Consider the following 26,091-nt stretch of genomic DNA (forward strand, 5'->3'; position numbering starts at 1 on the left):
ATCAACAAGATCTACCACGTTACTGCTGTGCTACCAATCCCCAATGCAGTCGAGCAAAAAAATCGGGCAGTTGCTTGCTGGTGTGCTTCCAGGGGAAATTTCTTCAAAGTATCGTTTCAAACTGCCATGTTGCCTGGACTGAACAGAGTATCAAAGATATCCGATCCCAATGGACGGCAATGTTTCTCAATAGCGCTTCCCAAATATTGCACTGCAATTTGGTCAGCACATCAAAAAACCTAATTATCGCTTTTGACGCTAATAATCGATGCGATCTAATACATGTTGGACTAATCAATCCAGCATTGGACTAGGTTCGAAAATATTATGTCAAACGCAATGATGCACAAGAAAATGTTCAAAAACTTAATGCCGGCCGCGGTGGTCGAGCGGTTCTAGGCGCTTCAGTCTGGAATCGCGTGACTGCTACGGGCGCAAGTTCGAATCCCGTCTCTGGCATGGATGTGTATGATGTCCTTAGGTTAGTTAGGTTTAAGTAGTTCTAAGTTCTAGGGGACTGCTGACCTCAGATGTTAAGTCCCATAATGCTCAGAGCCATCTGAACCATTTTTTAAAAACTTAATACTCATATATTATACTGTAGACTTACGAAGGGCCACTCCAGGTATACAACTGAGATGAAGTACAAAGAAAAAAACTGGGTGAAGGTATGGCAAAATATCAGTCACCCTACTTCACGTTCAAATGTAGTCTCTCTTTTGTATGACGTGGTTAATGAGAAGATTCCCACAGTTGTTAAGCTCTGTAAAATAAGGCCCAGGCTCACTAGATGGTGTGATTCCTAGCAACTGGTGGAAACTCTAGATGTAATCACGAAAAAATTTGAATCCAGAACTGGAGAAGAAAAAATCTGGAAGTCATAAATAGAACCTCGGAGAGCAACACCGCGATGAGAGATATACTTAAGCCAAATACGTACTCCGAATTTTACTTTTGTTTCCTTTACTGCTTGCTCAATATACAGATTGAATAACATCGGGGAGAGGCTACAACCCTGTCTCACTCCCTTCCCAACCACTGCTTCCCTTTCGTGCCCTTCGACTCTTATAACTGCCATCTGCTTTCTGTACAAATTGTAAATAGCCTTTCGCTCCCTTTATTTTACCCCTGCCAACTTCAGAATTTGAAAGATAGTATTCCAGTCAACATTGTCAAAAGCTTTCTCTAAGTCCACAAATGCTAGGAACGTAGGTTTGCCTTTCCTTAATCTTTCTTCTAAGATAAGTCGTAGGGTCAGTATTGCCTCACGTGTTCCAACATTTCTACGGAATCCAAACTGATTTCCCCAAGGTCGGCTTCTACCAGTTTTTCCATTCGTCTGTAAAGAATTCGCGTTAGTATTTTGCAGCTGTGACTTATTAAACTGATAGTTCGATAATTTTCACATCTGTCAACACCTGCTTTCTTTGGGATTGGAATTATTATATTCTTCTTGAAGTCTGAAGGTATTTCGCCTGTCTCATACATCTTGCTCACCAGGTGGTAGAGTTTTGTCAGGACTGGCTCTCCCAAGGCTATCAGTAGTTCTAATGGAATATTGTCTACTCCCGGGGCCTTGTTTCGACGATCATCAGGCATCAGTAAAATCCTGCACTCATTGATGACGAGAGTAGGACGCCATCGATCTAGGTCCCACTCCAGGCGTTGCCTTACCCACCTCCTACACGTACCACGCTGCTGCGGCGCTTGTACTGTCGTTCGTAAAAACACATGACAATAGGCCAGACTGATCGCGTGGACACGGCTGCGAAGTGGCTGGGGTGGCACAGACCTTCCATTCGCTTCCAAGGACGCAGCGCGCATTGCTACGGCGTTCCGCTCGGGGTACGTAGACATCGTAAGTTACGAGTCGCGATTGTCGGCTCATAATCGTTATCCGCGAGCGACCACTACTAGCCAAATCTCCGATGTCTTGTGTCTCACAATAGCGGCTGAATGTGTCTCACAATAGCGGCTGAATGTTCGAATGGTGTCGCTGTGGTGTACGCCAGATCGGCTGGCGGGCAACTGCCAGCGCTGACAATCCTTTTTGAGGTAAAGGCAAATGCGAGCACGGGCTAAGTCTGAAATAACCATATTCGCAATGGTGCAGACAGTTCGCATTGTCCCGTTCAACGGTCAGGGACACAGCGTTCTCTCTTAAATTGCACTCAGAATACTGGTTTACTTTCACCTCCATTACACTAGTGAGTGTACACAAGAAAGCGAGATTCTTTTTTTTTTATAAAAGAAAAAAGGCACAAATTGTGCAAGTCAAAAGGGCGGTGCAAAACATTTTTTTAACAATTTACACTGCCCGTCCAAAAAGTTCCGAGACTGATTTCATTCCTGACACATAAGCGACGTCACGAGTCATTTTGGACGGGCAGCATAAATTGCTTAAAAAAGTGTTTTGCGTCACCCTTTTGACTTGCACAATTAAGCGACGTCATGCCACTTATAAGAACCGGGGTGCCAAAAGCGAAGCAATCTGTATACTGAGCAAGCAGTGAAGGAAACAAAAGAAAAATTTGGCGTAGGAATTAAAGTCCACGAGAAGAAATAAACTCTCTGAGGATTGCCGATGGCATTGTAATTCTGTCAGAGACAGCAAAGAACTTGGAAGAATAGTTGAACGAAATGGACAGTATCTTGAAAGAAGGATATAAGATGAGCATCAACAAAAGCAAAGCGACGATAATGGACTGTAGTCGAATCAAATCACATGATTCTGAGGGAATTAGATTAGGAAATGTGAAACTTAAAGTAGTAGATGAGTTTCACTATTTGGGAATCAAAATAACTGATGATGGTCGATTAGGTTCAAATGGCTCTAAGCACTGTGGGACTTAACATCTGAGGTCACCAGTTCCCTAGACGCAGAACTACTTAAACCTAACTAACCTTAAAGGACATCACACACATCCATACTGGAGGCGTGATTCGAACCTGCGACCGTAGCAGCCGCGTGGATCCGGACTGAAGCGCCGAGAACCACTCGGACACCGCGGCCGGCTGATGGTCGATTAGGGAGGATATAAAATGTAGACTGACAAGGGCAAGAAAAGAGTTTCTGAAGAAGAGAGATTTGTTAACATCGAGTATAGATTTAAGTGTCAAGAAGTCTTTTCTGAAAGTATTTGCATGGATTGTAGCCATTTATGGAAGTGAAACTTGGAGGATAAACAGTTTAGACAAGAAGAGAATAGAAGCCTTTGAAATGTGGTGCAACAAAAAAATGCTGAAGATCAGGTAGGCAGATCACGTAACTAATGAGGAGGTACTGAACAGAAATAGGGAGAAGAGAAATTTGTGGTGCAACCTGACTAAAAGAAGGGATCGGTTGTTGGGAGAAATTCTGAGGCATCAAGGGAACACCGGTTTAGTACTGGAGGGAAGCGCGGGGGGTAAACATCGTAGAGGGAGACCAAGAGATGAATACAGAAGGAGCAGATTCAGAACGATGTAGGTTGCAGTAGGTACTGGGAGATGAAGAGGCTTGCACAGGATAGACCTGCACGGAGAACGGCATCAAACCAGTCTTTGGACTGAAGACCACAACAACAACAACAACAAGCGATGCCAGCGCAGTAAGTACGTTGGCAGCCTGAACTAACAACTGCAAACAAAACATTTGCATTCGAACGGTCAGTTGTTAACAGACAGTGTGAAGCAGTGAACGTAAGGCCGTAGCACGCCAACATTCCCGTGTCACATACCCCAATGAAGCAACAGCTCCAAATCAAGTGTTCAAGACACTTCCAAACGTTTTGCAGAAGGCAAAGGTATGTGCAAAATTTTTCCCTCTCACTTTGACTCCTGAACAAAAAGTGTGATGCATTGACGCCTGTCGCGACTTGATTGAAACACAAAACAGTTCTTCTCTGGAAAAAATAATCACTTGTGATGAGACTTGGTACTATCAATACGAGCCTACCATAAAAGGAAATAATGCAGAAACTCGCATGAAGCGTCAACTCTTTGGTGACATAACCGGCATTCATGCCAATGTGACGCTCCAGTTGAACAAGGCCCCAAAGGAGAAGTTTTCTGAAAGTTTCACATTGTTGTATGAGCATTTTGTACGTTGTACTCAGGTGGGAGGGGAAGGGGGACGAAGACTATCTAGAACACCTGAAGCATTAAAACCAACATCTTAATTTTTCTCTATTTATGTTAATCCGGACTCGATGTTTTTGGATTGACGGAGTACGTCTCATTTTTTCTTATTTCAATGTTAAAAAAGATGTGTATTACAAATTGCATCTTTAAACATAATGTGAATGGATCTATTTAATTCACTGATTTTATTAAGGGAAATAAAGGTTTTACACTGCAGTGTACACTTATGTGTAGAGTCTAATTCAGTACTGTAAAAATTCTCTTAATAAAAATGCCTTCAGCTAGAGCACTCATCGAGTTTGTCCGTTTCCTACCCGTTCTACCATAAGAATCCTACGAAACAGCAACGCTATCATAAAAGAAATTGTACTGCTATTATTCTCTGTGACACTACTGAGCATATTGATTGCACTCGCTCAATATGATACTCACTTTGACGTAATTTAAAACATACTAATTGAGCTTCCTTGCAAATAAATCGTACAATAAAATAAGCCACTTAAAAACTCATAATAAAAGAAGAAAATTGTGATAAACATGACTGAGCGTATGGGGTATTCAAAAGTGTACCAAGACCTATGAGGTACATGACTTTGGATGTTTTTAAAAGTTAATTATCTTGTTATAAATGAAAAAACCAAAGTTTTGGAAGTTCTACACTGTAACATCCCCAATTTTGTGCTTTTAATTCATCAATATGAAGTTGTCCTACCAAGCAGCGACACAATCAGTTAACATTAACTAACAATTCTTTACACACAGTTGTAATCACGCAGTTTATGAACAGAAGCTTTCCTGTATCAAGCAAAAGCTATTATATTCGAACTTAGAATACGGTCAAGAATTGTGCAGAAAATCGGCGTTAAGGATATTGATTTTGTGGAAGAAGGTTTTGGTGATCCCGCGAGGTGTGAATGCTCAGAGATGCTTGCAGATCAACACAAAGAGAGACGGATGAGTGTAGCTATCAAATTTTAAAACGTTACTGTGTCACCGTAATAAAAGACCATGTCTTCCACACATTGAAGCTCGTGTTTATTTCGGAAATCCTGGAAAAAGCAGCGTCAATTAATGGATTGCGAAATGTCAAGAGAACGGTCTTCCGAAAGAGGAATGATCTACTGTTTCTCGTTTCTACGCCTTTAGTAGGCACGATCTGTTTTTAAGTAAGTTGTGAAACTCCAGATAAAGAGAGGTGGGTAACGCGGTTATCCACGAGGTATGTTGTCTTCCAAATAATGACTCTTCCCGACAAAAAGTGACGAAGGTTGCGCGTTGGTTTTTCGACACAGTATGACGTTTAAGACCACAAGGAAATTTTTTTTCCCCATCCGTCCCTGCGGCTGTCTCCGGAGAATACGAGTGCACACATAGTCATACAGATGAAGGAGAACGACGTGATAATAACACAGAGACAATGAAGAAAGTACAGGACATAAAGTATGTAGGTAACACAAGGGGACTGTCACGCTCTTAAATTATCGTTACAAATTACAGTTCAGCGGTACAGCATGACGTCATTATTGTTCTATTACACGATTGCAGAACATCACCAGAAGCAGTCACACGGGTTAAATATCTATGAGTATGTCTACGGAGCAATTTAAAGTGGAACGACCACAATTAACCAGTCGCAAGGAAGGGAGTTACGAGACTGGATTTGATTGGAAGCATCCTCAGGACGTGTAGTCTAGCCTCAAAATATGTAGCTTACAACACCCTCGTTCGATTAATATCTAGGTACGCCTTGTCAGTCTGAGGCCAAAACCAAATAGGATGAAAAAAGAAAAGGAGAAAATCAAAGAAGAACAGCGCATTTCGCGACAGGTTCTACATCTACATCTACATACATACTCCGCAATCCACCATACGGTGCGTGGTGGAGGGTACCTCGTGCCACAACTAGCATCTTCTCTCCCTGTTCCACTCCCAAACAGAACGAGGGAAAAATGACTGCCTATATGCCTCCTAATCTCTCTTATCTTAACTTGGGGGTCTTTCCGCGAAATATAAATTTGCGGCAGTAAAATTGTACTGCAGTCAGCCTCAAATGCTAGTTCTCTAAATTTCCTCAGTAGCTATTCACGAAAAGAACGCCTCCTTTCCTCTAGAGACTCCCACCCGAGTTCCTGAAGCGTTTCCGTAACACTCGCGTGATGATCAAACCTACCAGTAACAAATCTAGCAGCCCGCCTCTGAATTGCTACTATGCCCTCCCTCAATGCGACCTGATAGGGATCCCAAACGCTAGAGCAGTACTCAAGATTAGGTCGCATTAGTGTTTTATAAGCGGTCTCCTTTACAGATGAACCACATCTTCCCAGAATTCTACCAATGAACCGAAGACGACTATCCGCCTTCCCCACAACTGCCATTACATGCTTGTCCCACTTCATATCGCTCTGCAATGTTACCCCCAAGTATTTAATCGATGTGACTGTGTTAAGCGCTACACTACTAATGGAGTTCAAAAATGATTCAAATGGCTCTGAGCACTATGGGACTCAACATCTGAGGTCATCAGTCCCCTAGAACTTAGAACTACTTAAACCTAACTAACCTAAGGACATCACACACATCCATGCCCGAGGCAGGATTCGAACCTGCGACCGTAGCAGTCACGCGGTTCCAGACTGAAGTGCCTAGAAACGCACGGCCACCACGGCCGGCACTAATGGAGTATTCAAACATTATGGGATTCTTTTTCCTATTCATCTGCATTAATTTACATTTATCTATATTTAGAGTTAGCTGCCATTCTTTACACCAATCACAAATCCTGTCCAAGTCATCTTGTATCCTCCTACAATCACTCAACGACGACACCTTCCCGTACACCACAGCATCATCTGCAAACAGCCGCACATTGCTATCCACGCTATCCTCAAGATCATTTATGTAGATAGAAAACAACAGCGTACCCACCACTCTTCCCTGGGGCACTCCAGATGATACCCTCACCTTCGATGAACACTCACCATCGAGGACAACGTACTGCGTTCTAATACTTAAGAAGTCTTCGAGCCACTCACATATTTGGGAACCATTCCCATACGCTCGTACCTTAGTTAGGAGTCTGCAGTGGAGCACCGAGTCCAACGCTTTCCGGAAGTCAAGGAATATGGCATCCGTCTGATACCCTTCATCCATGGTTCGCAAGATATCATGTGAAAAAAGGGCGAGTTGCGTTTCGCAGGAGCGATGCTTTCTAAAGCCGTGCTGATGCATGAACATCAACTTCTGTGTCTCAAGGAAATTCATTATATTCGAACTGAGAATATATTCGAGAATCCTGCAACAAACCGATGTTAAGGATATTGGTCTGTAATTTTGAGGATCCGTCCTTCTACCCTTCTTATATACAGGCGTCACCTGCGCTTTTTTCCAGTCGCTCGGGACTTTACGTTGGGGTTCTTTTAATAAGCGCGAAAGCGTCGCAAAGAAGCTCATCCAGCTGTAGTGGAGAACGTTGCAAGACAGGCTTTATGCATCGTAGTGTCGTTTACTGCAAAATTCCGAGGGCGTAAGTTCCTAGATGAGTCAACCATTGCATTGCTTCATCGTGCGTAGTGGTGACGAAAAGCCCATGGAGGTCAAATTAGGAAGACTGGAGTACACACGGAGGCATGCCAACAATCATTCTTCCCGTAAACCATTTGAGACTGGATCACGAAAGGGGACAAGTGACAGTGGTACGGAAAGTATTCTCCATCACACACCATAGGAAGGTATGTGGAGTATAGATATGTATCTGCATGACTTGCGATAGTCAGTGACACAGAGAAAGAGACGATTGTACAAGGAGAAACCTCATTCACCGTGCTCGACGCGAGGGAAGCTTTCACAACAGGATTTTGAAAACTGACAAGTCTACAAGAATCTCCACTTGCCAGACCCGTTGGCCCTGTTCGCAAGTAACGAGACTGGCCAGTTTCTGACCGACCTCCTCGTCTCGTTATGCTGTTGTCCTTCTATAGAGGCGTGCGGCTGGTGGTGCGAGCCTCCCCTCCCCCCCTCTCCGCCCCCCTATCTGATATACTGTCCCAGACAGTACAGTTACCGTTACATGCAATTTTCGCTCTTATTCTGCACTGATCACCAGTTTCTTGCCAACACAGCTTCCCAACATCACTCTGAAGCGTTTATAAGCAAAGCGTAGTACTTCTCGTAACTGGTGCGCCATAAAATCGCTCGAAATACTGTCGCTAGCTTCGTTTTGACCCGTGAGACAGGTTTAAAAATACGATATTGCCAAGCGACGATATTGCCAAGCGACTTTCAAGTACAACGTTCGACCTTTACGGAAATATACATTATGGACGTACGACTACAGGTCGTACACGCATGGTTGACGACATGTGGAAGTTTGGGTCTGGCGGTGAATCGTGCACGGATAGGCAAATGGTATGGCGACTACTCGCGATAAGCGGGAAATTCGGATTTGAGTCCCAGACCGGCACAAATTTTCATTGTCGTCATTCCCTTCTACAGCTGTTGGTTGTCCTTATTCGCAATTTGGAATTCATTTAAGGTTCGACATAGTCATGACATCCATACCAAGAATAAATACACTGTAGGAATTCAAACAGGTACGAAATTATAAAAAGGTAGGAAATTAAGGCGGTAGAATAAGTTGAAGGGGCTAGAAATTACTGAGAGTTTTAGAGGGAGGATTATTCAATATTTGACAGAAACAAGAAAGAGGAATACAGCAGAAGAATGGGTAGCTTTGAAAGAAGTGAGTGAAGGCAGTGAGTGAAGGCAGCAGAGGATCAAATGGACACAAAGACAAGAGCCAATAGAAACCGCTGAATAACATATGAGAAAATACATTTAACTGATGAAAGAGGAAAATTTAAAACTGTAGCAAATGAGGCAGGCTAAAGGACACAAAGATGTCTACAAGGTGCGTTCCATAAGCAATGCGACCAAATTCATAAAAAATCGTTTATTGAATATATTCGTACAAATAAGCAAAAATTTTCAAAATAGCGCCCTCTTGCGTTGATACACTTCTGAAGGCGATGTTTCCATGCGTGGAAGGCATCCTGGAATGCCTTTTCCGTAATGTCCTTTAGAGCTGATGTAACATGCACCTGGATACTTTCAATTGTGTCCCATTGTTTCCCTTTCACGACTCCTTTTAACCGAGGAAACAAAAAAAAAGTCAGCGGGAGCCAGGTCAGGACTGTAGGGAGGATGGGGAATCAATGGGGTCTTGGTCCTGCCCAGGAGGTCGTTGATAATTAAGGCGCTGTGACTCGGCGCATTGTCGTGTTGAACTTTCCACGTGTGTCTGATGTCGCTTCGGCAGAGCGAGACCCTCCTTTTCAGTCTTTTCAGCACTTCCAAGCAGAAAACTGAGTTCACTGTAGTCCCGGTAGGTACGAATTCGTGGTGGACAATGCCTCTGACGTCAAAGAAGACAATGAGCATGGTTTTGATACTGGACTTGCTCATGCGTGCCTTCTTGGGACAGGGCGACGATGGAGTGTCCCACTCTGAACTCTTCCTTTTTGTCTCAGGGTCGTACTCAAAAGTCCACGACTCATCACCAGTCATAACTGAGTTTAAAAAATGAGGATCATTTTCACACATTTCCAACATTTCTCGCATGTGCTTGTGTTCGTCAGTCAACACTTTTGGGAAGAGTTTGCCACACGCCTTTCTCATGTTCAAATCTTCGGTCACAATGCGGAAAACGGTTGTTTTTGACATGTTTAGAGTTTGTGCTATCAATTGAAGGATCAGCCGCCCGTCAGAGTTCAAACAATCACGCACACGCGTCACATTTTCGTCTACTTGTGCGGTTGGTGGCTGTCCACTACGAGGTTCGTCGGTGATCTCCTCTCGGCCCTCCATGAGCGGCTTGTGCGATCGGAAAACTTGTGATTTGAACAAGCAATCCGTCCTAAAGGCATGCTGAAGTAATGGAAACGTTTCTGTGGCGGACTTCCCAAGTTTAACGCAAAATTTGATAGCGTACCGTTGCTCCACAGAATGATTCATTGTGCCGTGTTACATAAACTCAAAACGGGGTTGACGGACACGCACGTCCTGACTCTCTGGCAGCTCGCAGCCGAATGAGACAAAGAGCGTTTTGAAGCTAACACCCCCCTCCACTTAGCCCAGCCGGTTACAACACGCTGTGGTGTACCGTTGCGTCAGAAAAAATTGGTCGCATTACTTATGAAACGCACTCTGTAAAAATGAGATTGGCAGAAAATGCAAAATGACTAAGCAGCAGTGTCTAGAGAACAAATGAAACTTTGTAGAAGGCTGCTCGACCAAGGTAAAGCCAGATGCCGCTTATAGGAAAATTAAAGAAACCTTTGTAGAAAGGAGAAGCAGCTGTATGAATATTAAGAAATCAAATAGCAACCCAGTACTAAGCAATGAAGGGAAAGATGAAACGTGGAATCAATCTACAGAAAGGAGGTACAGGGTACTAAATTGGAAGATAATATAGAAATCGAAGTGGAAGTAAATGAAGATGAGATGGGAGATATGATTCTGCGAGAATAATTTGACAGGGCACTGGCAGAGCTAACTGGTAAGAAGTAGACGACACTCCCTCAGAATTATTGAGAGAAGCAGCCATGACAAAACTATTCCACATGGTGTCCAAAAATATGAGTGAGGTGGAAACCCTCAGACTTCATTAATAATGTAATAATTCCTAATCAGAAGACAGAAAGTGTAAATTTTATCGAATTACCAGTTTAAAAAGTTATGCATGCAGAATATTTATACAAATTATTTACGGAAGAATGGGGAAAAAGACGATAGCAACTGACCTCGAGGAAGATCAGTTTGAGTTCTGGAGAAATGTAGGAACAGACAACGCGGTACCGACCCTAAGACGTACCCTGTAGGATAAGTTGCACTCTGTTACCTCAGCAAACGATTTCACGTAGTATCAGTATTGTTAACTGGCAAGAGCTTAGCAGCTGACTTAACAAGAGTCGTAATCTAAATAAAAAAGACAGCTTACAATATTTTATAAAACTGGTAGAAACCGAATTACGTGACGATCAATTTAGGTTCCGGAGAAATATAGGAACACGTTAGGCAATACTGACCCTAAGACGTATCTTAGAAGATAAGTTGCAGAAAGCCAAACCTCCGTTTGTAGCATTTGAAGATTAAGTCGTTTCTCAGCGTTGTCCCAACTACATTCTTAGAAATTTTGAAGGTAGGAGGGATAAAATATAATGAGCAATAGGCTATTTACAACTTGTGCAGAAGCCAGAATGCATTCATGAGAATCGAAATAAATGGAAGGGAAGCAGTGATTGAAAAGGGTGTGAGACAGGATTGTAGCGTCTCCCCGTTGTTATTCAGTCTGTACGTTGAACGAGCACTAAAGTAACAACCCAAACAGAAATTTAGAAAGGCATTTAAAGTTCAGAGTGAAGAAGTAGAAACGTTAGGGTTTGCTGGATAGAAGTTCTGTCACAAGTGATAAATGTCTGACTGCATTTCAAAATATTCTACCAATGAACCGAAGTCTGCCACCTGCCTTACCTACGACTGAGCCGATGTGACCGTTTCAGTTGCTGTCCCCACAAATTTCTGTTCGCAAGTATTTGTATGAGTTGACCGAGTATAATTGTAACTAGTTGGCACTCTACACAAGGGATAACACTTTTCTTCGTTTTGTAAAAAACACAATTTTACATTTATGAACATTTAAAGTAAGTTTCTGTCGTCGCACTGCTTTGAAATCTCAGTATGATCAGAAAGAATATTTGTGCAGTACATCATTTTAGTGACTGCTTCATGCGAGGAAAGTTTGAGGTCGCTATTAACATTATCTGCAAGGTCGTTAACATGCATTATGACCAGCGCGGGTTTCAACACAATTCCCTGGGACACACCTGAAATTACTTGTACATCTGCCGATGGCTCTCTACCCAAAATAACATGTTGCGTCCGTTCTACCTAGAAATTCTCAGATCAGTGGCTTATCTCCCACCGCTTTTGTTCAGATGAACCAGTTGAAATGTGCCACGCGTTGGCTGTAGTCTCAGCCAACAGAAATGCAGAGGGAGAGACGCGATAAATGCTTAAATCTGAATGCTGATTATGTAGAGAAATAATAAAAAAGGGTACATTTTAAGATATTTCTGGGCAACGGCCTTGCCGCAGTGGATACACCGGTTCCCGTGAGATCACCGAAGTTAAGCGCTGTCGGGCGTGGTCGGCACTTGGATGGGTGACCATCCAGGTTGCCATGCGCTGTTGCCATTTTTGGGGGTGCACTCAGCCTCGTGATGCCAATATAGGAGCTATTCGACCGAATAGTAACGGCTTCGGTCAAGAATACCATCATAACGACCGGGAGAGCGGTGTGCTGACCCCACGTCCCTCCTATCCGCATCCTCCACTGAGGATGACACGGCGGTCGGATGGTCCTTGTAGGCCACTCGTGGCCTGAAGACGGAGTGCTTAAGATATTTCTAAGAAGTTTGCTTTAACTTTTCCAGTATTATATTTGTAACTGAAATGATGTTACATCCACTCGTTCCAATATCTTGGATTGTGTAAAAACTCTGCTTGCAACAATCCTCATAAAGAGGTCCCTTACAAGGAAGGGGATGGAGGAGAGGACTGCAAGCAATGAGCCTACCTGGACACTCTTCAACAGCAAATCACGTGTTGCAGAAAGCAGTTGTCATTGGGCAGGCGAGAGGAATGGTCACGGACATCTAAAATCAAAGGCAGTCACTACGCACTAATTCATCCCACAATTCCGAGAGTACCATAGTATTATAAGAGAAAGACATCGAATGGCTTCACGGCATTTATAGCACGCGTGAAATTTAATCATTAGAAGTTCAACAAAGATCTCTATCCGCACAACAAAAGCGCCACCCCTCTATGTGTTTGCGGAGGGGAAGAAGATCCAAACCATACACTCCTGCGATGTCCTCGGATCACATAGCACATAAACATACTTGCAAGTAATCTTCAGACTCTTCTTAATCAGTTCCCAAGCAGCCACCAAACCTTCTTAGCATCCAACGATGTAAGCTCCGTCCGAACATGCCATGAAGGCCCAACGGTACCGACCGGCCGTCGTGTCATCCTCAGCCCACCCCCCACAGGCATCACTGGATGCGGATATGGAGGGGCATGTGGTCAGCACACCGCTCTCCCGGCAATATGTCAGTTCCCGTGAACGGGACCGCTACTTCTCAATCAAGCAGCTCCTCAGTTTGCCTCACAAGAGTGGAGTGCACCCCGCTTGCCAACAGCGCTGGACAGACCGGATGGTCACCCATCCAAGTGTTAGCCCAGCCCGACAGCGCTTAACTTCTGTAATCTGACGGGAACCGGTGTTACTGCAGCAAGGCCGTTGGCATCCAACGATGTAGCAATGTGTAAAATACTGTACGAGTTGGTCAACAGTGCCAAGATCCCGGTTGGTGCACTGCTAATCTAATGCTTTTGGTAATTAGGATGCTAGGAGGAAGACCAAAGCACAATTAACTGACTAAATTCCCACGTGCTTCTCAGCAGGATGTGGAACGACCAGTCTATAAATGTATGCCACTATACGAATGTGTCTGAATACTGGCGTACCTACTCTGAAGTCACAAAAGTCATGGTATAAAAGGACACTGCACTGGCGAAACTGTCATTTGTACTCAAGTGATCCATGTGGAAAGGTTTCCGTTGTGATTATGGCCGCACGACGGAAATTAATAGACTTTGAAGGCGGAATGGTTGTTGGAGCTAGACGGATGAGACATCCCATTTCGGAAACAGAAAGGGAATTCAATATCCCAATATCCACAGTGTCAAGAGTGTGCCCAGAATAACAAATTTCAGGCATTACCCGTAGGACGGACAATGCAGTGGCCGATGGCCTTCACTTAACAACCTAGAGCAGCGCGTTTGGGTAGAGTTATCTGTGCTAAGAGACAAGCAACACAGCGTGAAATAACAGCAGAAATCAGTGTGGGATGTACGACGAACGTACCCGTTAGCATAGGCAGGGATGTGGCAGCAGACAACCGACGCGAGTGCCTTTGATAACAGTACGACATCGCCTGCAGCTCCTATTGGTTGATCCTAGAAGACTGGAAACTGTGGCCTCGTCACATGAGCCCGATTTCAGCTGGTAAGAGCTGCTGGTAGGGTTCGAGTACGCCGCAAGCTCCACGAAGCCGCAGACACAAACCGTCCACGAGGCACTGTGCATGGTTGGGTGGCTCCATAATGGTGTGGCTATGTCCGCATGGAATGGACTGGGTCCTCTGGTCCGACTGAATCGATCATTGCCTGGAAATGGTTATGTTCGACTACTTGGAGACCATTCGCAGACATTCATGGACTTCTTGTTCCCAACAGCATAGCAATTTTTATGGATGGCAATGCCCCATGTGACCGGGACACAGTTGTTCGTGATTGCTTTGTACAACAATCCGAGCGAATGATTTGTCCACCCGTATCCGTCCGACATCAATCCCATCGACCATTTATGGTACATAGTCGAAAGGTCACTTCGTGCGCAAAATCCAGCGCAGGCAACACTGTCGCAATCGTGAACGGTTATAGAGGCAACAGGGTTGATTATTTCTGCAGGTGAGTTCCAACGACATGTCGAGTCCTTGACATGCCGAGTTGCTGCACTACGCCGTCAAAAGGAGGTCCGACACGATGTTAGGAGGTATCCAACGCGAATGTATACATAAGACTGTAACAAACAAATCTAGTTCTTGTATACTTGTCTCATGTTCTGTCAATTCTCTATCCGCAGATTTTGAAAGAACTCTTACAGGACATACAAAAGAATATTTAACGCTAATTTAGACACATAATTCTTAGTATGGACTGAATTCGGACTATTACAAATTTGTGACAACGACGATTTATCATTTCTAATTCTGTAAGAGTAGAATTTTTACAGATTACTACCTCTGTGTGTCCTTGTTACATTTTCGTCTTGTTTACTCGCTTCCGTGTATTGTGGACGCAGAATTTGCTGTTTTTCTTTTTTTGACGTTATCCGCCCTTTGTTAAGCCTATGTTACTTCGTATCAGGCTACTCTGGATTTTCGAAACAAACTGTAGTATGATATTTCTAGCTTTGTGATGGCTGTATAGGCACGTTCGGAAAGCCAATAATTCTTCTTAAAAATCACGAGTGTGAGCATTGCTAAATAATGTTTGGTTTCACTTGCAGTTACTGTAATCAGTATGTAACACACTTGTATAGTTCAAACACACTGACGGAAAAGAAAAGTGCTACAACATGGAGTATCAGTCCGATATTAATCAAGCTTTGTGGAAAGCACGCACGGCTAGCCGCGCGGTCTAACGCGCTGCTTCCCGAGCGGGGAGGCTTGCTGGTCCCTGGCACGAATCCTCCTGGTGGACTGGTGTCGAGGTCCAGTGTGCCAGCCAGCCTGTGGATGGTTTTTAAGGTGGTTTTAAATCTACCTCGGCGAATGCGGGCTGGTTCCCCTTATTCCGTCTCAGTTACACTGTGTCGGCGACTGCTGCACAAACACTGTCTTCATGTACACGTAACCATAATTACTCTACCACGCAAACTCTTGGGATTACACTCGTCTCGTAGACGTTCCCGTGTGGGGGGTTCATTGATGGGGACCGAACCGCACAATAACTCTGCGTTCGGTGTGGGGTGGCGGTGGAGTGAGTGGACTGCTGTGGCCTGTTGTGGGGTTGTGAACCACTGAGGGTTCAAATGGCTCTGGGCACTATGGGACTTAACATCTGTGGTCATCAGTCCCCTAGAACTTAGAACTACTTAAACCTAACTAACCTAAGGAAATCACACATATCCATGCCCGAGGCAGGATTCGAACCTGCGACCGTAGCAGTCACGCGGTTCCGGACTGAGCGCCTAGAACCGCTAGACCACCGCGGCCGGCCCACTGAGGGCTACGGCGGGAAGAAGCCTCTTCGTCGTTTCTAGGTCCCCGAATTTAATACACAATACACAAGCTTTGTGGAGATTTTGATCAGATATTGTTGTTGTGGTCTTCAGTCCGAAGACTGTTTCGACACAGCTCTGCTGGTTAGTTTATCCTGTGTGAGCCTCTTCATCTCTGAATGACTACTGCTGCCCACGTCCATCTGAATCTGCTCACTGTACTCGTCTCTTCGTCTCCCTCTAGGATTTTTAACCACCCACACTTCCCTCCGCTGCTAAGCTGACGATTCCTTTCTATCTCAGAATGTGTCCTATCTACTGATTCGTCCTTTGTATGGATTTACACTACTGGCCATTAAAACTGCTACACCACGAAGATGACGTGCTACAACGCGAAATTTAACCGACAGGAAGAAGATGCTGTGATATGCAGATGATTAGCTTTTCAGAGCATACACACAAGGTTGGCGCCGGTGGCGACATCTACAACGTGCTGACATGAGGAAAGTTTTCAACCGATTTCTCATACACAAACAGTAGTTGACCGACGTTGCCTGGTGAAACGTTGTTGTGATACCTCGTGTAAGGAGGAGAAATGCGTACCATCACGTTTCCGACTTTGATAGAGGTCGGATTGTAGCCTATCGCGATTGCGGTTTATCGTATCGCGACACTGTTGCACGTGTTGGTCGAGATCCAATGACTGTCAGCAGAATATGGAATCGGTGCGTTCAGGAGGGTAATACGGAACGCCGTGCTGGATCCCAACGGCCTCGTATCACTAGCAGTCGAGATGACACTCATCTTATCCGTATGGCTTTAATCGATCGTGCAACCACGTCTCGATCCCTGAGCCAACAGATGGGGACGTTTGCAAGACAACGACGATCGGCACGAACAGTTCGACGACGTTTGCAGCAGCATGGACTATCAGCTCGGAGACCATGGCTGCGGTTACCCCTGACGCTGCATCACAACCAGGAGCGCCTGCGATGGTGTACTCAAAGACGAAACTGGGTGCACAATGGCAAAACGTCATTTTTTCGGATGAATCCAGGTTCTGTTTACAGCATCATGAAGGTCGCATCCGGGTTTGGCGACATCGCGGTGAACGCACATTGGAAGCGTGTATTCGTCATCGCCATACTGGCGTATCAGCCGGCGTGATGGTATGGGGTGCCATTAGTTACACGTCTCGGTCACCTCCTGTTCGCCTTGACGGCACTTTGAACAAAGGACGCTACATTTGAGATGTGTTACGACCCGTGGCTCTACCCTTCATTCGATCCCTGCGAATCCCTATATTTTACCAGGATAATGCAACACCGCATGTTGCAGGTCCTTGACGAGCCTTTCTGGATACAGAAAATGTTCAATTGCTGCCCTGGCCAGCACATTCTCCAGATATCTCATCAACTGAAAACGTCTGGTCGATGGTGGCCGAGCAACTGGCTCGTCACAATACGCCAGTCACTACTCTTGATGAACTGTGGTATCGTGTTGAAGCTGCATGTGCGGCTGTACCTGTGCTTGCCAACCAAGCTCTGTTTGACTCAATGCACAGACGTATCAAGGCCGTTATTACGGCCAGAGGTGGTTGTTGTGGGTACTGATTTCGCAGGATCTATGCACCCAAATTGCGTGATAATGTAATAACATGTCAGTTCTAGTATAATATATTTGTCCAATGAATACCCGTTTATCATCTGCATTTCGTCTTGGTGTAGCAATTTTAATGGCCAGTAGTGTAAATAACTAAATTTTCATTTCCTTACGAACTTGATGTCCATTGTCAGTGTCGCTAGCGGGTGTGACCCACCACAGGCACGAATAAATCCTCGTATTCGTTTTGGCGTGGAAGCAGTCAGCCTACGAATGTCATCTGAAAAGCTTGCTGTGCCTGTTCACGAAGATTGATTACTAATAGCAAAGTATACGTCTTCCCACCACACCCCAGTTATGTTCTGTGGTGACAAGTCAGGGGACGAAACACACCAATCCATGACCCGTACATTTCCTAACGCTCTTGTGTTGCGAACTGCAGTGTGGGGTCTTGCATTATCCTGCTGGAAAGTGAATTTAGTATCCTGGTAACGAAGGGTATGAGAACTGCGTTTCACATTCTTGCCACATACTGGCGTGTGCCCAGCCGTCGTTCAACGATTACCAAATCGGTCCTGTCACTACGTACCACACCACAATAATCCAATTTCCAGAGGCTCAAGAATCGCTGCTTCCTGTGACCTTTCACCGTATCGTTTACGAACACGTTTGCGTCGATCTGACCACTACAGACAGAAACGAGACTGATCACTGAACACCACAGGATGTTACATAAAGAACAAGTTGACTCTGGCCGTAGACCAAGCAACTGTGTGTTTCTGTCGCATTGCAACGGCGGTAAACGAAGCATAGCAGCTAGAAGTCTCAACCTAGGTTACGTTATTTTCATCGTATGACATACAGTTTTATAAGTTGATTACTTATAATTAAAATGTCATTAAAAACGCAGTATGCCCAATGAAAGAGAAGTACAAACAATTACGTATTTACAAGTAACGGCCATTTCGAAGTAAGTAAGTCTGAATTACTATGTTTTGTACAGGATGTATTAGCAAATGGCAGCACTTTGCACTTTTGTAATAGCGGAAATCATATACAAGTTACTCAACTACTTCTGAGCAAGAGTACTTAGAAGAAAGTTTTATTTGAATATTTTGTTTTACTTGATTCGTTGAGTTGCAACAACGCAGAGGAAAAAGTATTTGGACAATCCAGATACATTCTGTTATATTTGTGGCGTTCTAGGATCACCAAAGACAGATGGAATATAGCCTCGTTTGTTAAAAGTGAGTGAAAGCAGGGCATAAGGATAAATATTGGGCTCCTCATAGAGTGTATAACGTTTGTGTTGCGGATTAAGAGAGTGGTCAAAGGGAAAGCTGAAGTCCCATGGTTTTGGAGTTCTAATGCTGTGACGTGCACCAAATAACCACCTTGATAATAGTTACCTCTGCATTTGTAAAGTAAGAGCCTTGAATAGGGAAAGCAAAACAGGAATGATTTATCGTGATTATATGATACAAGAACATCGTCAGGAAAAGGAAAAAGCTTAGTACATCTTCAGAAAGTTCTACTATCTCGTTCCCTCCCCCCCCCCCCCTCCTTCCACATTAAATTAAGGATAATGAAGCAGTTTACAAAGCCACTGGATAAGAATGGCAACTGTGTTAAATACCGTACCAATAAGTTTGCTGTCCTCAAAAAATGTTCAAATGTGTGTGAAATCTTATGGGACTTAACTGCTAAGGTCATCAGTCCTTAAGCCTACGCACTACTTAACCTAAATTATCCTAAGGACAAACACACACACCCATGCCCGAGGGAGCACTCGAACCTCCGCCGGGACCAGCCGCACAGTCTACGACTGCAGCGCCTTAGACCGCTCAGCTAATCCGCGCGGCTGTTGTCCTCTCAGAGGCAAAAGTCAGAGATGGTTTATTTGCAGGGCTATAGATCTGGAGACAAAGTAAGGATAAAAGAAAGCGTGTGTCCAAAGAAGTGGTTCAGAAGTTCTTGGAAAATAAGAAAGAGTCAAACTGGGTGGAATACGTGAACAAAATTCAGGATAAATGTAAAGTCTAAGGACGCAACATGAGACAAGGTACTCTTCCTTCACTCACAGTGCGGGTCAGTGAATGAAGATGAGGGTAAGAGATTTCATCAAGGCGTTAAGGAGATGGACTGCAGGTATCAGGGGCGGTGGAGTACATCCGTAATGGCCAACTACTACTGGTTGCTGCAACGGGATAGTCCTGCACAACAAAAGAGAACATGTTTTTTCATCGTTACTATTTACCTGCTCACGCAAGTGAACAAAAGAACTGAATTTGGCGGTTTTTTATTGTAAATTTTAAATAGGTGCTTTTTTTTATTGTTATGCACTAAATTCTCTCTCTTCTATAAAAGTAGTACGATAGAATATATGTTTAATTCATGTTTAGTACATTATACTGGTCTTGGATCGTATACGAAACCAGGGTGACTGAGAATTCGAGGCATGAGGAGGAATATTCAAAATGGTTCAAATGGCTCTGAGAACTATGGGACTTAACTTCTGAGGTCATAAGTCCCCTAGAATCATACAATGAAGGTTTTCACGACCGGATGGTACTGTTGTTGATAATTCTTCCGGGTTATATGGTCGTGGACCATGGAATTCTTTTATTCCTAACATTTCGTCCAATACGACGTTGGACACCCTCAGAGGTATGGCTGGTCCTGCTGAGTCCTGCCGACTGAATAGAAGAATTCCATGGACCACGGCCATATAACCCGGAAGAATTATCAACAACAGTCCCCTAGAACTTACAACTGCTTAAACCTAACTAACCTAAGGACAGCCGGCCGCGGTGGCCGAGCGGTTCTAAGCGCTTCAGTCCAGAACCGCGAAACCGCTACGGTCGCAGGTTCGAATCCTGCCTCGGGCATGGATGTGTATGATGTCCTTAGGTTAGTTAGGTTTAAGTAGTTCTAAGTTCTAGGGGACTGATGACCTTAGATGTTAAGTCCCATAGTGCTCAGAGCCATTTGAACCATTACCTAAGGACATCACACACATCCATGCCCGGGGCAGGATTCGAACCTGCGACCGTAGCGGTCGCGCGGTTCCAGACTTTAGCGCCTAGAACAGCTCGGTCAGAGGAGGAAGATGGTGTCAAGAAGTTCCTGATAAATTAATGGTGAGCTGGAAGGGGCTGCGTACCACAATAATGACTTCTTTTTCCTCTGAGCTGAGCTATATACGAGCCATAAGCAATAGTTTAGCGGCAGTTTTTAAACATCGATAATTCATTTATATAGAATAAACAGACAAACTCCATCTGAACATACCTTGAAGGCCCAACGGTACCGACAGGTCGCCGTTTCATGCTCAGCCCTCAGGCGCCGCTCAGTGCAGATGAGGTCAGCACACCGCTCTGCCGGCCGTTGTCAGTTTCCATGACCGGTGCCGCTACTTCTCAGTCAAGCAGCTCCTCAATTGGTCACACAAGGGCTGAGTGCACCACACTTGCCAACAGCACTCGGCAGACCCGGACGGTGACCTGCCCAACTGCTAGCCCAGCCCGACAGCGCTTAACTTTGGTGAGCTGACGGGAACCGGTGTTACCACAGCAGTGAGGCCGTTGGCTATTTAACAGTATTCATATAATTAGTTCACTTATATTAAATACTTTAAAATCTTTGATTTACAAAACTCAATTTCGAAGCAACGTTAAAAACGGAGAATTCCCTGGGATTTTATGAAATTCCTGAAATTCCCCGAGATTTCCCCGATTTTTCGAGGTAAAAATGTAGTTCCCTGAAAATTCCAGGTTTTCCAGAAGAATCGCCACCCTGGAAATACGAATAAAGTATTGCAATTTTTAAACCATATTGTAAAGTTCTGTATTAAGTACAATATTTAAGAATCCTGATATGATACATGAAAATGGAATTCTATTAATTCTATATCTTCAACATACAAAACAATTTAATATATTTCGAAAAGGTCTTTTTTTTCCCTGTCTAATCAACCAGTGCTGCGTGTGGTGACACTCTGTCCGTAACCTCTATCTGGAATCCAGCTATTGTCACCAGTCTATTCGTCAGAGCTAGTCGAACAGTCCTCCCACCAAAAATGGTTCAAATGGCTCTAAGCACTATGGGAGTTAACTTCTGAGGTCATCAGTCCCCTAGACTTAGAAATTCGAAAACCTAACTAACCTAAGGACATCACATACATCCATGCCCGAGGCAGGATTCGAACCTGCTACCGTACCAGCAGCGCGGTTCCGGACTGAAGCGCCTAGAACCGCTTGACCACAGTGGCCGGCTAGTCCTACCACCTTCTCGCGGTGTAACCCTTCTGGAAGGACCCGTGGCTGCTCTCCCTTGCCACTCGTTGCCCTTAAGTCCATTACGTCAGTATTCGCTGTGCCGTCACTGCGCTGCAACCAGCTTCCTGTGCAACCTGTCTTTGTGATGCTCCCATGACCCTCCTGCCAATGCTCTGCTCTTTTTCAAAGCCTCAAAACTCACTGATCGCAGAGGATTCAGTCACCGTGGTCATAAGCTAGTACACACCAAACGTTTAACTTTGTCTTTCCCTTGATATTTTCTCGGCATATTCGAGTATTCTTGTGAAAGCCAGAATTACATCATTGTCGTTAACGAAAATAAAAGGCAAAAAGTTTTCTTATCGCGATAAAGAGACTTCGTAGGACAAGTTTATTCCTGTACATCATGGTTAGTATGTTTATCACAAGTTTAGCTCATGGTCTCACGGTCGCGTTCTCGATTCCCGGCGAGGTTAGGGATTTTCACCTGCCTCGAGATGACTGGGTATTTGTATTGTTCTCGTCATTTCATCATCATTCATGAAAGTGGCGAGATTGGACTGAGCAAAGTTTGGGAATTGGTAAGGGCGCTGGTAACCGCGCAGTTGAGCGATCATCATCAGGTTTCTCATAGTTTCTTATATAATCTGATTGTAGTACCTAAACTAGGCTTCGATGGACTACAGGCATGTTTCCTGTACAGCTGTCTATAAAAAATAAATATTTAAATAAACAGACTTTTTAACATAACACGTTTTTAAAACAGACATAAAAGTACAAAATGATTTCTCCTAACCCTACACTGATACTCCTGTCAATTTGTGCTTGTGATTTTTTAATAGCTATGAACAATACTTATAAAATTCGAAATGAAAAACGTGAGCCGCGAGAAATAGATAATTGATGCATGGATAGTTCGCCTGAAAGTCACTAAAAGTTCTATTGCACTGCAAATGATATGAACTGTTTTGAGATTTCTCGTAACGACAGCTATTCTCTACACTCCTCATTATTATCCACTGCATGCGCCGCACGTTTTTCGTTTTAAGTTTTACAACTATTGCCTTAGGTATTAAAACACCACAAGTACAAATTTTCCCTGATTTCTCGAGATAAAATGTAGTTCCCTGAGAACTCCGTTTCAAAAAGATGTTTCATTAAAAAGTTTTTTATTTAAATAATCATTTTATGCTTTTTAGACTTTCAATCGATTTCAAATTTTCTGATGAAATTACAGAGATGTACGGTAAATTTCATGTTTAATTAAGTTTCTCTCCACCTGAGTCAGCCAGTATATTGCTTCCTCCTATGTACATCTCGCGGGAAGACCGTGAAGGTAAAAATAAGAGATTCCAGATTACACGGAGGCTTACCCGCGGTTGTTGCTACCGCGTAAAATTCGCGACTACTACAGGAAAAGGGGGAAATAGCAGTGGTGCACGAAGTATCCTCCGCCACACACAAGAAAGCGAGGTACTATTGCACTGTCATTCAGTTCTGAGTTACGTTGAAAGTTTCAAGTCTGTAGCTCATCAGAAGTCAATTTGAAATTACTCGCAAAACTGGATTTTAACAATATTCTGTCCTGCATCGACTTAGAGCAGTGAAAGGAGTTTTCACAACCAAAGCAAGCTCATAGCTTGGAAAGATAAAACCGTGTACGGGAAGTAAAAAGCAAAGATAATGAAAATAGTCGCAGTAGAAACAGCGGCGGCATGCACTGCTGAGGCCGTAAATCATCGTTGCCATTTCACGCGATGTCAGTTGCTACATTCTCAGCAGCATTCCGCAGCTAGATTGGAGCGTTCTGGTTTCTACACTGATGTCGAGGCCTTCAGAGAGAAAAGGCTGGAGTGTGTTGGAATGTAAATGGTCAGATAACTTGTTTCCTCATGAGACGTGTGCGAGAATGATTAAGAGCCGTGCAGAAAGTTCTCTCCATTTCACGTATTTAAAATGCTACGCGTTTACACCGAATGGCTATAATTTAAGTGCAGCTATTCACGGAGGTCCAGTGTGCGCTTTAATTATCGTACGGCAGCGAAACTCGGTAGATATGCCAATGTGTTAATGCGGAACCGATATACGCTTAAAAAGGACTGGTTCCAATTTTGGCCACTAGGTGCAAATGTGGCGCTGTGAATCCAGGAAAGACGTATATAAATGTTTCCATTTTTAATGAATTAGGAAAGGTACGTGGACAGAAAAGGTCAAACAAGTGAGAAAGGCGTAATTCTGATTTTATTATTAACCAACGCGTACACAGTTTGTTCAATACGAGCACCGAAGACGCCGACAAGATGCTGCATCCGTAAAGCGACGTGGTCAACAGTTGCTCGCAGCAGTCCCAATGGAATCTGAACAACTTGTTCCATGTACTGGCCTTCAGTTCGTTCTGCTGGATATCCCCAGAGCTAAAGGTCACATGGATTCAGATCAGGTGATCTTTGTTTGTTTTAGGACGCAAAAACAACTTGGGTCATACGCACCAGCTGATATTGGCGGTCATGCACCTGGAAAACCTCTGAAGATAACAGGTTTCTGGAAGGTTACATTAAGCAGATCTTTCACTGGGCTAGCGACTTTAGGTATTACACGGTCCTGCATGGAAACGGTGGTTTCCTCACAGCTGCGCTCTCCCAAAGCAGGTAACACGTGCTGTGCTAGGAGGCCTCGATAACATCCAGACGTCACGACACAGCGGACAGGGCCCCTGGGTGCATTGTCTTCAAAGAAGAACAGACCGAGAACAATGGTACTTGTAAATCCACGTCCCACAGTCACATTCGGCGAGTGCTCTGGCTCTTCGTCCACAACACGCGGTTCATTAGTGCCCCGAATTCGACAGTTCTGTGTACTCTCCATACTGTTGACTATGGAATGGACAGTTCTTGTGACACTACACAAACACTAACACTATCCGGGGAACGTGCTCCACTGTCAGTCAAGGCGACAGCAACCTCGTCAATAACTTACACCGGGATATGACACCTTCCTCTTCCAGGTGCCACACGTAGCTCCCACATGTTTTCAAATTTCATTAGCATCTTCTGAGACCTTTCAATCGGCGATACTCTTTCGATGCACCACTGTAATTGCTGCCCTCCACATAAAGCAGTTTCACTAACAGCGCGCCGTTTCTCTTCTCGATAGCCATACTGTTTACTCACGTTGTGTCAAATGACATCGTTAATGTCATACCCTGATAGAAACAGTGTACAGCGCCAGAGTCGCACACGTTGGTCGCAAAACTATTGTTTTCCTGCGTAAACCGGTTCCGCATTAACGCATTAGCATATCTAGCTACCAAGTTTCGCTGTCGTACGGTAATTACAACCCACAATGGATCCCCTTGAGCAACTGAATTTTAATTATAACCACACGGTACCCTTTCTAATTTTCTGAAGCTTTCTGTATACGGTGATACATGATACTGGGGCAACTGAAGTTGTCGACAGTTAAGCTCTACGCGCTGTTTAAATACACCGATGATCCAAAGCATTATGACGACTTCCCACCGTGATACTGAATGACGCTCGATGGCGTATCGGGCACGTAATGCGGCAAGAAAAGGATCGAGTCATTATAATTAAACTTTCCCTATTTAACACTTTGTAACACGGAAACTAATTACCGTACAAGGGCCAAACTTGGTAGCATTAATGTCAAGGACATGGCGAAGAGAAATAATGCAGAATGAATTCAATTGAAACACTTTTAATGTGCTGATACGGTACATCGTACCATTACATACCAGTACCATTACTTCTACAAAAGGGGATCACTATGGCGCCCATCAGTGTCCAGAAGAGTCTGAAAGTGTAGGATTGCATTCTGCACAGCAGAACAAAGCATGACCGTAGGTATGCTGACTACCTCTCTTGATACGCTGCGCTCCAGTTCAGCACATGTATGAATATTCCCTGGTAAACCCTATCCTTCAGGTCACCCCAAAACCAGAAATTACAGGGAGTGAGATCAGGTGATCGTCCCAGCCACACATTTGGAAATGATCGGCTGATAATTCAATCTTTCCAAATGTGTTTCGAAGAAGCGGTTGAACTTCATGAGCGATGTGCGGTGCGGCCCCATTCTGCATGAAAACTGCTGAGTTCAGTGCGTCTCTCTCCTGTAGGGCGGGTATGACATGCTGGCGCAGCATATCGCAGTAACGCTGGCCAG

At 44.2% G+C, this 26,091-nt stretch overlaps 1 protein-coding gene and 1 pseudogene across 1 annotated transcript in view; both read left to right on the top strand.

Annotated features, from left to right (window-relative positions):
* Positions 1-26,091, top strand: part of LOC124712512 (retinol-binding protein pinta-like) — a 304,107-nt gene that overhangs the window by 194,424 nt on the left and 83,592 nt on the right. The gene's annotated exons all lie outside the window — the stretch shown is intronic.
* Positions 12,255-12,372, top strand: LOC124712935 (annotated as a pseudogene).

Source organism: Schistocerca piceifrons, chromosome 8 (genome assembly GCF_021461385.2).
Source record: "Schistocerca piceifrons isolate TAMUIC-IGC-003096 chromosome 8, iqSchPice1.1, whole genome shotgun sequence".
Taxonomy (NCBI): domain Eukaryota; kingdom Metazoa; phylum Arthropoda; class Insecta; order Orthoptera; family Acrididae; genus Schistocerca; species Schistocerca piceifrons.